Source organism: Ochlerotatus camptorhynchus, unplaced genomic scaffold, assembly GCF_037179485.1.
Source record: "Ochlerotatus camptorhynchus isolate MF236.1 unplaced genomic scaffold, CSIRO-AGI_Acam_v1.1 ptg000443l, whole genome shotgun sequence".
Taxonomy (NCBI): domain Eukaryota; kingdom Metazoa; phylum Arthropoda; class Insecta; order Diptera; family Culicidae; genus Ochlerotatus; species Ochlerotatus camptorhynchus.
In genome coordinates, this window is record NW_027040929.1 from 6,405,748 (window position 1) to 6,417,835 (window position 12,088).

General features: G+C 37.6%; 1 protein-coding gene across 2 annotated transcripts in view; it reads left to right on the forward strand.

Annotated features, from left to right (window-relative positions):
- Positions 1 to 12,088, forward strand: part of Mhcl (Myosin heavy chain-like) — a 138,450-nt gene that overhangs the window by 51,419 nt on the left and 74,943 nt on the right. The window lies entirely within an intron of this gene.

A 12,088-nucleotide genomic window follows, 5' to 3' on the forward strand; every position in this document is an offset into this window, starting at 1 on the left:
GTGCCAGCACCATTGTGCAGTTCCAAATGATTGCGCACTCATGTATTTTCGATCGTTTCGCGATTTTAACCCTTTGCACCACACTGAAAAGAAACTCGCCACTTTTTTTTTAAAACAATGTATCTCGGATTCTACAGGGAGGGGAACCGGGGAATCGAGAAAATCAAAAAAAAAACAAAAGCCGGGAATTAGAAATCACTGGGAAGAAACGGGAAAACACCGTTAATCGGAAAAATTTTTTTGTTTGCTTCGTCCTCTCTCTGGTAAAATAAACTTCTGGTACTTGAACTGGACTGGGTTTTCAAGATTTTGTCACTTTGAAGAATAAGGAGCATTTAGAAATAATTCTGGGGATAACGCCAGGGTATTTCAGGATTAGCGAAAGGGGGTTTTGACTAGAACTCTAAGGCAATTGTGAAAAGAATTACAAGATGTCTGAGAGAAGAAGAGCTCCAGGTGAAAATAAAGGAAAGTTCTGACAAGAATTTATAGGCAGCTCTGAAGAGGATTCCATGACAATTAAGGATGATTTCAGGAGAAATTCTAAAGAATATTCCAAATGCAAAAAAAAAATGTTTTATGAAATTATGGAATAATAAGATATTATGAAAATATTAGCAACATGAAAAGATTGTGAAGTTTGTGTTTGGCACATGCCAATTTTGCTACATGTGAGTCGCAATAAGCGATTTTGCCATTAATTTCACCCACTCTTCGCTCTTCACTATTCGCGAAGATGCGATCAACAAATCGCTCATTGTGACTCTGTCAAAGCAGGTTTTATGTATCAAACACAAACTTTACAATCTTTTCTTGTTACTTACACATACAATATATCACCATAATATCTTATTATTCCATAAGTTTATAAAACATTTTTTAGTCAAAATGAATGGATGGCACCCTGTTTGAGGCTATTGAAATCTGAGGATAATGCCTGAATAATTCTGGTACAAATTCCATGGGAAATTCGAGGATTGTTCTGGATTTTAAAGAGTATTCCGAAGTTATTCGCAAAAGAGTTAAAATTTAAAAAGAATTCTAGGGTGAATTTTATTTTGTATTCTGCATTGTATTGGGACAGTTATAAAGAAAACTGCAGGGGGATCAGAGAGAATCTTATATGTATTTGAGGAAATTCTGAAAAGAGTTCTGTTAATCCCGCCACGTCCAATGGCCCGACGAGCCCCAGCAGCCCCACCGCTACCACTGGGACGGACGCATACACCTCAACGCGACCACACCCGTGTGTTGGTCAGAGGATCGTCGATCGTATGAAAGTCAAGCGGTCGACGGGTAAAATATGTAAACAAGCCAGAACAATAGCTGAATCGAGGAAGTAAAAAGTAAAATTAATTCTACTCGCAAGTGATGTTACCTTAATCTACCTAATTTATACTGTTAAACTTAAATACTATCAGTATCTAACGTGTCGATTGAACTAGACTACAGTATCTTGATTAACTTATACTACTTTGAACTTATCTAAGGTGAGAACTAGCTGGAAAATTAGTGAACTTATAACTAAACATATCTATATATACATCTAATAGCTACCTACAGCTGAAGAAAACCTTAACTTATAACCATAATATCTTGCTCTATGCAAACTAATTACTGCGGAACGAATCACCAAAAGTAAGTGTAATACAATATTTATATTTGTGCACGAAACATAACATTGTCCAATGTTCTCAGGAATTTGTATTTTTTTTCCATTTCGATCAATCTGCCGGAATAAAATTCACGGATTCAAAAGATTCGTTTTTACCGCCCAACAAGTTCTGTAAAAGGAATGATTCATAAGAATTTTAATCCAGAACATTAAAGACACTCTGTTAAGATTTCTGAGTGAATAATTATCATGACCAGGTTTGTTGTGGGTATTCGCATCTGCATCCGTAAAAGCGAAACATGAATATTTTCATCCGCATCTGCATTGTTCTACACAGATGTCACGTGGATTAAAAAATATTGTTAAGACCGGTAAAACATTACCCACTTTTACCTACTTTTGACTATAGTTGCTATATTCATAAACTGGCGGATAGAATCTCGGGAACCAGTTGAGCTGTCAACTAGCGGCAACCGACAACCGAGCAAATCACGACCAACAATAGAAAAGAGCACATCAGCTATTGCGAACAAAACTTCGGAAATCGTTTTCTCGTGACTCAAGACTCATCTACACAAGAAAATGAAATCCCGTCCTGGCGATTCGCGCATTTCGCGGGATTTCTAATGATTTTTATTTAGTTCACTTCAAGTCTAGTGAACTGAATAACAACGGCGCCGGTGGTGTAGTGGTAAGCGTGATTACCTCTCACCCCAGCAGGCCTGGGTTCAATCCCAGTCGGCGCCGCCGGGATGTTCTGAGGCATAACATCTCTGATCACGCCTTCCTTCGGATGGGAAGTAAAGCCGTTGGTCCCCGGTTCATGAGTTGATGGGTCGATAGGTAGGGTCCAGGTGTGGGAGCTGCCTTCCTGGCACGTCGGTAGCATTGGTGCTCAGCACGGAAAACAAGATCGACGGAAAAAACAAACCAAAGGAAAAAAAAAAAAAAAGTCTAGTGAACTAAACAACCTTAAGGCCTTAGAAAAAGTTAGCCTTATGATCCATGTCCGAGTGAAGTGGGAACACTTCAGGAAGACTGGAGGAAGTTTCCAAAACCTCACCCAGTGCCGTAAGTGCCAGGGATGGGGTCACGGAAAAAAAAAGCTACATGCCAGCTAAATGCATGAATTTGGGTGATTCCTCTCACGCAAAAGACGACTGTCCTGTGAAGGAAGATCATAAGAAATTTAAATGTTCAAATTGTGGTGAAAACCACAAATCCAATTTTTAGGAATGTAAGACTCGAAAAGCGATCCTACAATCTCGTTCTAAGCAACAGGTAGGAAACGCTCCACGTTCCCGACCAGGTACAAATTCCTCTGCTTCAAATTCTTCATCTATACCTGCTCCCCACTCTGCTAACAATGTTCAGCGAGTAGTTGGAGCTACCTATTGCATCGGGTAGATATCAAAATACTAGCTAACCCCTAATAAACGGGTACCATATACTAACGATATCATAGATGGTATGACCCTACCACATAAAGTTGGGATTATATCCCGAATTGGTAGTTAGGCACTTCTTATAGTTATTGTTTATGCGGGACATCATTCTAACAGAAATTTTGATAATTTTGATTTAGGTACCATTACTGCTCCTAAAATGGATTTTTTACAGAAATAATTAATTAACATGATTACTGATATGCTAAAAACTCACTTAATGTTTGATGCTATTCAAACTGGAGTAAAATTTGCGAACAATATTGTCATGACTTTGAAACTCAGTAATGGATTTTAATCATTAAATATTTTGAATTGGAATGCTCGATCTCTTAAAGATAATGAAGACGAGCTATTAAACTTTTTGAGAGTTCATAACGTGCATATTGCCGTTATAACTGAAACGTTCCTTAAACCTGACCATAAGGTTAAAAGGGACGGAAACTGTGTAGCCGCTGCGTCTATTCGAAAAGCTAGCTCATCCCGTAGTTGCTGTCGTTGCTGGTCTACTACTTGTCCAGACGCGGTTGGCTCCTCCGTTGAAGTGTTTACCGCTGCAATCCACTCACGTCTCTCACTCGCAAGTGATGCATTCAGCCCAACAGAACTCCTTCTCGACGTATCGCTCGATCCATTCCCTTCCCTCCATAGCTCCCTCCGCACTTCCAGCTTGATGCGCTCTACCTCGGCCGGTGCGAGCATCACGTACTTGTTCATCTCCCTCGTCCACATGATCCGCTGCATTTGGCGGCCTGCTAAAGTGAGCGATTGAAATACGGTGCGTCCCATCGTGCAGGAGTTGCTGGCTATCCGGTTTAACCGTGCTTTGGCTATTTATACGGATGGTTCTAAATGCGAGAACATAGTTGGAGCAGGTGTATTTAGCAGCAGCATTTAGCAAGCAATAGGTCTTCCGTCACAATGTAGCGTGTTTTCGGCGGAGGCCTTTGCAATCAAGTCGGCCGTCATCGCTGCGAGAGCATCAACCGAATGTGTTATCATTCTGTCTGATTCGGCCAGCTGTCTTTCGACCATAGAGAGTGGAAGATCGCAGCATCCGTGGAGCCAGGAAATCGAGCGCTTATTACGTGGACGGCCGATCCACCATTGTTGGATCCCTGGTCATGCCGGAATTCGCGGTAACGAAGAAGCAGACCGTCTAGCCAGTGAAGCACGAAACAGTCCACCAATCAATTTTTGGGAATGTAAGACTCGCAAAGCGATCCTACAATCTCGTTCTAACCGTCAGGTAGGAAACGCTCCACGTTTCCGACCAGGTACAAATTCCTCTGCTGTTAACAACGGTCAGCGAGGAACAAATTCTACATTCGTACCCGTAGGTACAAATATCACCCCTGCTTCAAATGTTTCATCTGTACCTACTCCCCTTGCTGCTAACAATGTTCAGCGAGTTAATGGAGCTACCTATGCTGCTATTGCAGCGGGTAGAAATCAAAATACTAACCAACGTTCTAACGGAAATTTTGACAATTTTGACTTAGGAAGCATTACTGCCCCCAAAATGGAATTTTTACAGAAATCATTAATTGACATGATTTCTGATATGCTTAAATCTAACTCCATGTTTGATGCTATTCAAACTGGAGTAAAATTTGCAAATAATATTGTCATGACTTTAAAATTCAGTAATGGATTTTAAAGCACTAAATATTGTAAATTGGAATGCTCGATCTCTTAAAGATAATGAAGACGAGCTATTTAACTTTTTGCGAGTTCATAACGTGCATATTGCCGTTATAACTGAAACGTTCCTTAAACCTGACCATAAGGTTAAGAAGGACGCAAATTACTTGATTTATAGAAATGATCGTCTTGATGGACCCTGTGGTGGCGTTGCCATCATTATTCATAGGCGAATCAAACATAAAATTCTTTCTTCATTTGAAACCAAAGTTTTTGAAACTTTGGGAGTTTCTGTTGAAACAAAATTTGGACAACTTACGTTTATAGCTGCCTATTTGCCATTCCAATGCGTAGGCCAGCAAAAGAATTTTCTCAAGGGTGACCTCCAGAAACTTACCCGTCATAGGTCTAAATTCTTCATTATTGGTGATTTTAATGCAAAACACCGCTCATGGAATAATGCTCAAAGCAATTCCAATGGTAATATTCTGTTTGATGATTGTTCTGCAGGTTATTACACTATTCAATATCCAAACAGCCCAACATGCTTTTCTTCTGCAAGAAATCCCTCCACTATTGATTTGGTCTTAACTGATTCATGTCAACTTTGTAGCCAATTGGTTACCCATGCTGACTTCGGTTCTGATCACCTTCCAGTAACTTTTGAAATATCCCAAGAAATAATTTGTAATCCCAACAGCTCTACTTTCAATTACCAAAGAGCTGATTGGGAGCAGTATCGAACATTTATGGAATATAACTTCGATCCAAACATTCCTTTGCAAACCAAAGATGAAATTAATTATGCTCTTGAATCTCTGACTACTTCTATAGTTGAAGCAAGAGCTGCCTCAGTACCAAAATGCGAGGTTAAATTCGATTCAATTATAATAGACGATGATCTTCAGCTCTTGATCCGTCTGAAAAATGTCCGTAGGAGACAATATCAAAGAACACGCGATCCTGCCATGAAGGTTATCTGGCGGGATTTGCAAAAACAAATTAAAAAGCGATTCTCTACCCTGAGGAACAAAACTTTTGAAAATAATATTTCTAAATTAGACCCGAGTTCCAAACCCTTTTGGAAACTCACAAAAATTTTGAAAAAACCTCAAAAGCCTATTCCAGCGCTTAAAGAAGGTGGTAAAATTTTGATCACAAATTTGGAAAAAGCTCAGAAACTTGCTAAGCAATTCGAGAGTTCCCATAATTTCAGTTTGGGTCTTACTAGTCCTATTGAGAATCAGGTTGCTCGGGATTTTCTGAATATTTTCTCTCGGGAAAATATTTTTGATGATTCCTGGGGGACTGATTTGGACGAAGTAAGGTCTATAACTAAAAAGTTTCAAAATATGAAAGCTCCAGGTGATGATGGAATTTTCTATATCCTCATCAAAAAACTCCCAGAGAGTACCTTGTCTTTCTTGGTAAAATTATTTAACAGATGTTTCCATTTGGCATACTTTCCTGATAAATGGAAAAATGCAAAAGTTGTTCCAATTTTGAAGCCGGATAAAAATCCAGCTGAAGCTTCTAGCTACCGTCCAATAAGTTTGCTTTCTTCAATAAGTAAACTTTTTGAAAAAATAATTTTGAATAGAATGATGCTTCACATCAATACGAACTCAATTTTTGCAGATGAGCAGTTTGGATTTCGCCATGGGCATTCAACTACTCATCAACTCTTAAGAGTTACCAATTTAATTCGTTCAAACAAATCGGAAGGCCACTCAACTGGAGTTGCTCTTCTAGACATAGAAAAAGCATTTGACAGTGTTTGGCATGAAGGTTTGATTGCTAAATTGAAAAAGTTTAATTTTCCACTTTATATTATGAAATTAGTTCAAAATTATTTAACTGACAGAACTCTGCAGGTAAATTATCGAAATTCCAAATCTAATCGACTACCTGTTAGAGCAGGAGTTCCTCAGGGTAGCATTCTTGGGCCTATATTGTATAACATTTTCACTTCGGACCTCCCTGATTTGCCTCAGGGTTGCCACAAATCTTTGTTCGCTGATGACACAGGCATTTCCGCTAAAGGAAGAAGTCTTCGTGTTATTTGCAGCAGACTGCAGAAAAGTTTAGATATTTTCTCTTCTTATTTACAAAAATGGAAGATTTCTCCCAACGCTTCCAAAACTCAACTTATCATATTTCCACATAAGCCTAGAGCTTCCTTTTTGAAACCTAGTAGTAGTCACATAGTCACTATGAACGGAGTTCCAATTTGCTGGTCAAACCAAGTGAAATATCTTGGATTAATACTTGACCAAAAATTAACTTTTAAAGATCACATTGAGGGCATTCAAGCCAAATGTAACAAATATATAAAATGTTTGTATCCTCTTATAAACAGGAAATCCAAACTTTGCCTGACGAATAAACTTCTAATATTTAAACAAGTTTTTAGACCGGCCATGCTTTACGCTGTGCCAATATGGTCTAGTTGCTGCACTACCAGGAAAAAAGCACTTCAAAGGATTCAGAACAAAATTCTGAAAATGATTTTGAAGTTGCCTCCCTGGTACAGTACAACCGAAGTACATAGAATTTCGAATGTTGAGACTTTAGCACAAATGTCCAACAAAATAATTAATAATTTCAGGCAAAAATCGTTGCAATCCTCAATTGCAACGATTAATTCCCTTTATACTTAGATAAGATTTAGTTTTAGTTTTTAGTTTTAAGATATCAATTGTTATACTGACATGCAGGTTAAAAAACCTGTTTAAAATACTGAATTGCCAAGACATGAACAATGTAAAAACACTTAGATATATATCATAACAATTAAGGCTGGTACGTTACTGCAGTAACTGGAGCACCTAGGTTAAAATGAAATGTAATTTATTTTGAATTTGAAACAAATAAAGAGTTAAAAAAAAAAAAAAAAAAAAAAAAAAAAAAAAAAAAAAAAAAAAAAAAAAAAAAAAAAAAGTCCACCAATCAACGTCGCCGTACCAAGGATTGATTCCATCAAGAACATGAATCAAGTCTTTCGTCAGCTATGGGAAGCACGTTGGGCACAATTGACATATGTCAAGCTGAAGGAAGTCAAAAGGGAAACGAAGAAGTGGATCGATCAGTACAGCACTGCCGATCAACGCGTACTCACTCGTCTGCGCATTGGTCATACTAGAGTTACTCATGAATTTCTGCTGAAGAAAACAGCTCCGCCAGCATGTGAATGCTGTGGGACCGTTGTTGACGTTCGTCACATTATTCTGCACTGCAGGAAATTTGAAGCGGTCAGGACGAAATACGGAATCAATTCCACAAGCCTTTTTACGGCGTTACGCAACGACGAGGATTATGAGAAGCGGTTGCTGAAGTTTCTGCATGAAACCAAACTTTATCGGAATCTATGAAGGGCGAAGATAGAATGGAAAGGAAAGTGCAGGATGTAGGAAGAAATTGGAGCGGAGGAAGACCGCTGAAATAATGGATGAAGAAAAAGCAAGCGATGCAGAAGAAGAAACGAAGTCTGAATGGAAGAAGATGCAGCGGAAGAAAGTTACCGATGAATGCTGGAAGCAAGTGAGTTCATGAAGAAGATGCTGAATGTAAATCGGAAAAGGATGGAGATGGAGCAGAAAACGAAAGTACGACAGAAGATGTGAATGAGTTTGAAGATGCAGAAGAATAAAGATAAAAATGAAGCGCAAGGAAGGAACGGAGAAATCGAAAAATAATGTGGAGAAGATATATGGAAGATCATAAAGAATGAAGATGGTGAATATATATAGAAGAAGTAAAGAAGAAATTTATGGAGAAGAAGTGTAAAACATGAAATGAGTATGCAGACGATGAACCAGAATGGAAGGAAACGAGCAAACGATAAGAAAGCTAAGTGAATTTTAAATCGTACCGTAAACACTAACACTCACCCTCACATCACTCTGAACACACCCACACACTGTTTACACAAAAACCAATTCAACTGACATGAATGCATCCGCAGGATGTTAAATGTCACTAATAAAGAACAACAACAACAACAACAAATTATTCAATACATAACAAATGAACTATGTTTACCAATGAAATCAAATGAAAACTAATGTTGTTGATATTTTATGTAGCTGTTTTTGTCAAATATGGTGAAAACAAGCTTACCGAAGACTTAAATGAGCAATGAAGCAATTTCTTTTACATTTTTTATCATTTTATTCATAAATATAGGGGTGGTACTCTTGCCCGGTGTAAGGTTTTAAGAAAATTATTTTTGGGGAATATTTATATATTCTTTGTTATCGGTATTTCACGGCTGAAAGGAAAAAAAAATACTTCATTTTTGACAAAACTTTCTATAATGCTGCATAGGAACACCGTTCATAGTTTCATGGGTGAATTAGCATTGGAAACATGTTTATTTTCAAAATTATAGGTGGTGGCACTCTTGCCCCACCGACCCTACCATAACCGTACGCTCGCACCTTACACACCAAATTTCTTAAATCTTGTTCGGTACTTTTTTGCTGGATTTGTTCGGTAAAATGTAATTTTTACCGAATGCTTTGTAAAACATATTATTTTACAAATTTTCCGCAATCTGAACTGCTGAATTTCCGTAATTTACATACATTTACCGAAAATTGTAAATAAAATTTGCGGATCGAAACTGTAAAAGGCTGCGATTTCGCAATTCTGTAAAAATTGTGACGAGTATACTGTAAAAATAATCTTTTACAAAATCAAACAGCTATAAAGTACCGAATTCTGTAAAAGTTACTGAACAGATTTTCGTACTGTCATACAATATCGAGGCAGCAAACCATTAACTACTTTAAAAATGAGCACCATAGTCAAAAATACAATTCTTTGCTTCACCGACAACCATTGTAAAGCGTCCAGCATCAAAGTTGAGGAAGTGAATCTGTTACATCACAAAATCAAACGCATTATTTTATTCTGCAAGATATTGTTCGCAAATTTTATTCCAATTTGAATAGCTTAAAACATGGAGTTAGTTTTTAGCATATCAGTAATCATGTCAGCGGCGCCGGTGGTATAGTGGTAAGCGTAATTACCTCTCACCCCAGCAGGCCTGGGTTCAATCTCAGTCGGCGCCGTCAGGATGTTCTGAGGCATAACATCTCTGATCACGCCTTCCTTCGCAAGGGAAGTAAAGCCGTTGGTCCCCGTTTCATGAGTTGATGGGTATATAGGTAGGGTCCAGGCATGCAGAGCTGGTAGCGATCACTGCTGTCAAAAATAGTGATTTTAGTGACCATATTGAAGAAACAAGTGACCAAATAGTGACTTATAGTTGTAAAAATAGTAAATAAAAAGAGACCTAAGAGAAGAAAAGTAGTCGTTATGATGGCACATCAAATAAATGTTTGACTTATTCAATTAGTTTATAATAAACACTTACGTACGATATGATCCTTTAAAGCGAAAAATTCAATAGCAAGTTTATGCCTTAAAATACCTGGAAGTCTCAGAGAATTTAATAATTTTCTTACTAAGAAAATTTTAGAGAAAAGAATGAATTTTAAAATACAAGCATTTAATTTTTCTCGATATTTTCATTTATACTTTGAACTTTATAGATCCACAGTGGATCAATCTTCAGTAACAAATAAATTAAAAAAAACAGGCTTAAAATGTTTTCTTTTCCATATTTCCTAGAAATTTTAAATTTGAACTAGTTCTGGGCTTAAAAGCTATAACACGCCAAGAAATTTTCAAGAATCTGGAGTCAAATTTCATGCACAGTTTTAAAGGCTCGTGGAATTTTATTTTAATTTCTAAAGACCTCATTCCAAGGGAGTTCTGGGAAAAAAATCTTTCAGAAAAACAACAAATGCAATCTGCTTGCAAGGTAGTTCCGAGGAATTTTAGATTTCATGTGAAGCTTGATAGCTCTGAGCATGCTTGGCTCTAAATGTAAACTGCTCATTTGTTAATAACTTTTCACTAAGTTACTGACATTTATTTTTCTTTAAGTAATTGATAGATTAGGATCATAGCTTACTATATACACAGACAAACAGACATAACACATTGAATATTTCTCACTGTAAAACATCGTCGCTAAAACATTACCGCCATCTATTGAGTACACTGTGGTGGGTAGTACACTGAACAGATGGCGGTAGTGTGTAAACGTCAAACGCAAGGGAAATGACTATGCGCGCTACAGGTGGCGGTACTACCAACTACGATACTTTTAAATTGACCGTTAAATGCTTGTTCGATGAACAACTTGCGAGTGTTATGTCTGTTTGTCTGTGCTATATATATGTAAAGAGTATATAAATCTTAACATTTGAATTAACACCAATTACACTTAAAGTTCTGAGTAGAATTTCGAGAAACCCTGAATTGAACTAAAAGTAATTTTTAATGAAAACTCTTAGGAATTTCTGCCATTTCGATGTTGAGTGTCCTTCGGTTCTACGTTGTGAAGCGTAAGTACTTTACTTTTCGCTAGATTCTGTGCAATTTATGCCGAAAATATAATTAGTTTTTCATTTCTGGGTCAATTTCTTTCAGACGCCATGGACGTTATGCAACTCAATGTCCTCCTCTACCGCAGAAACTGCATTTTAGAACGGTTCGCTACTTAGTTGATAACCTCGTCCGAGTTCTTTACTGATTTTTTTTTATAATTTTCTGTACAAACGCAAGATGAAAATGCATCTTCCAAAAAAATATATGGTTATAAGGAATGAATCTTTTGGTTTGGTGAAAGAAAGAAACAGTTAATCAATCAATAAAAATTACAATGTTTATTATTTATTCTGAAATTAAAGTACAGTCGATTCGGTAAAAATTATACTGAACGCTGTGGTAAACTTTACCGATCTTTCAGTAAAATTTACAGTCCAGGTCAGTAAATTTTGACAGGCCACAAGCGAAGAAAATTTACAGAACGGATTGTAAATTAAAAAATTACCGAAAGGATTACCGAATGTTCAGCTGTTCCATATTCAGTAAAAAATTACAGTATACTGTAAAAAAATCTTAGTGTGTACGCTTAACTACACTCATTAGTTTCTGTATAACATCTGGCTGTAGCTTCTGTACGGAAACCCATTTTTTCTTCATATCTTCCTCAGATTTAACCTCCTTGGGATGCTTCCGTAGTGCCTGCTTCATAATAGCCCAGTATTTTTTGATGGGCCTTAGTTCCGGTGTGTTGTGACGGGGTTCATGTCCTTGGGTATGAAAGTGACCCCGTTGGCTTCGTACCACTCCAGGGCAACATTTGAATAGTGGCACGAAGCTTGATCCGGCAAGAAGATCGTAGGGCCCTGGTTTTGCTTCAACAGAGGAAGCAGACGCTTGTACAGACACTCCTTGAAGTAGATCTTCCCATTTACAGTCCCGGTAGTCACGAACGGTGCACTCCGTTTGCCACATGAGGAGATCG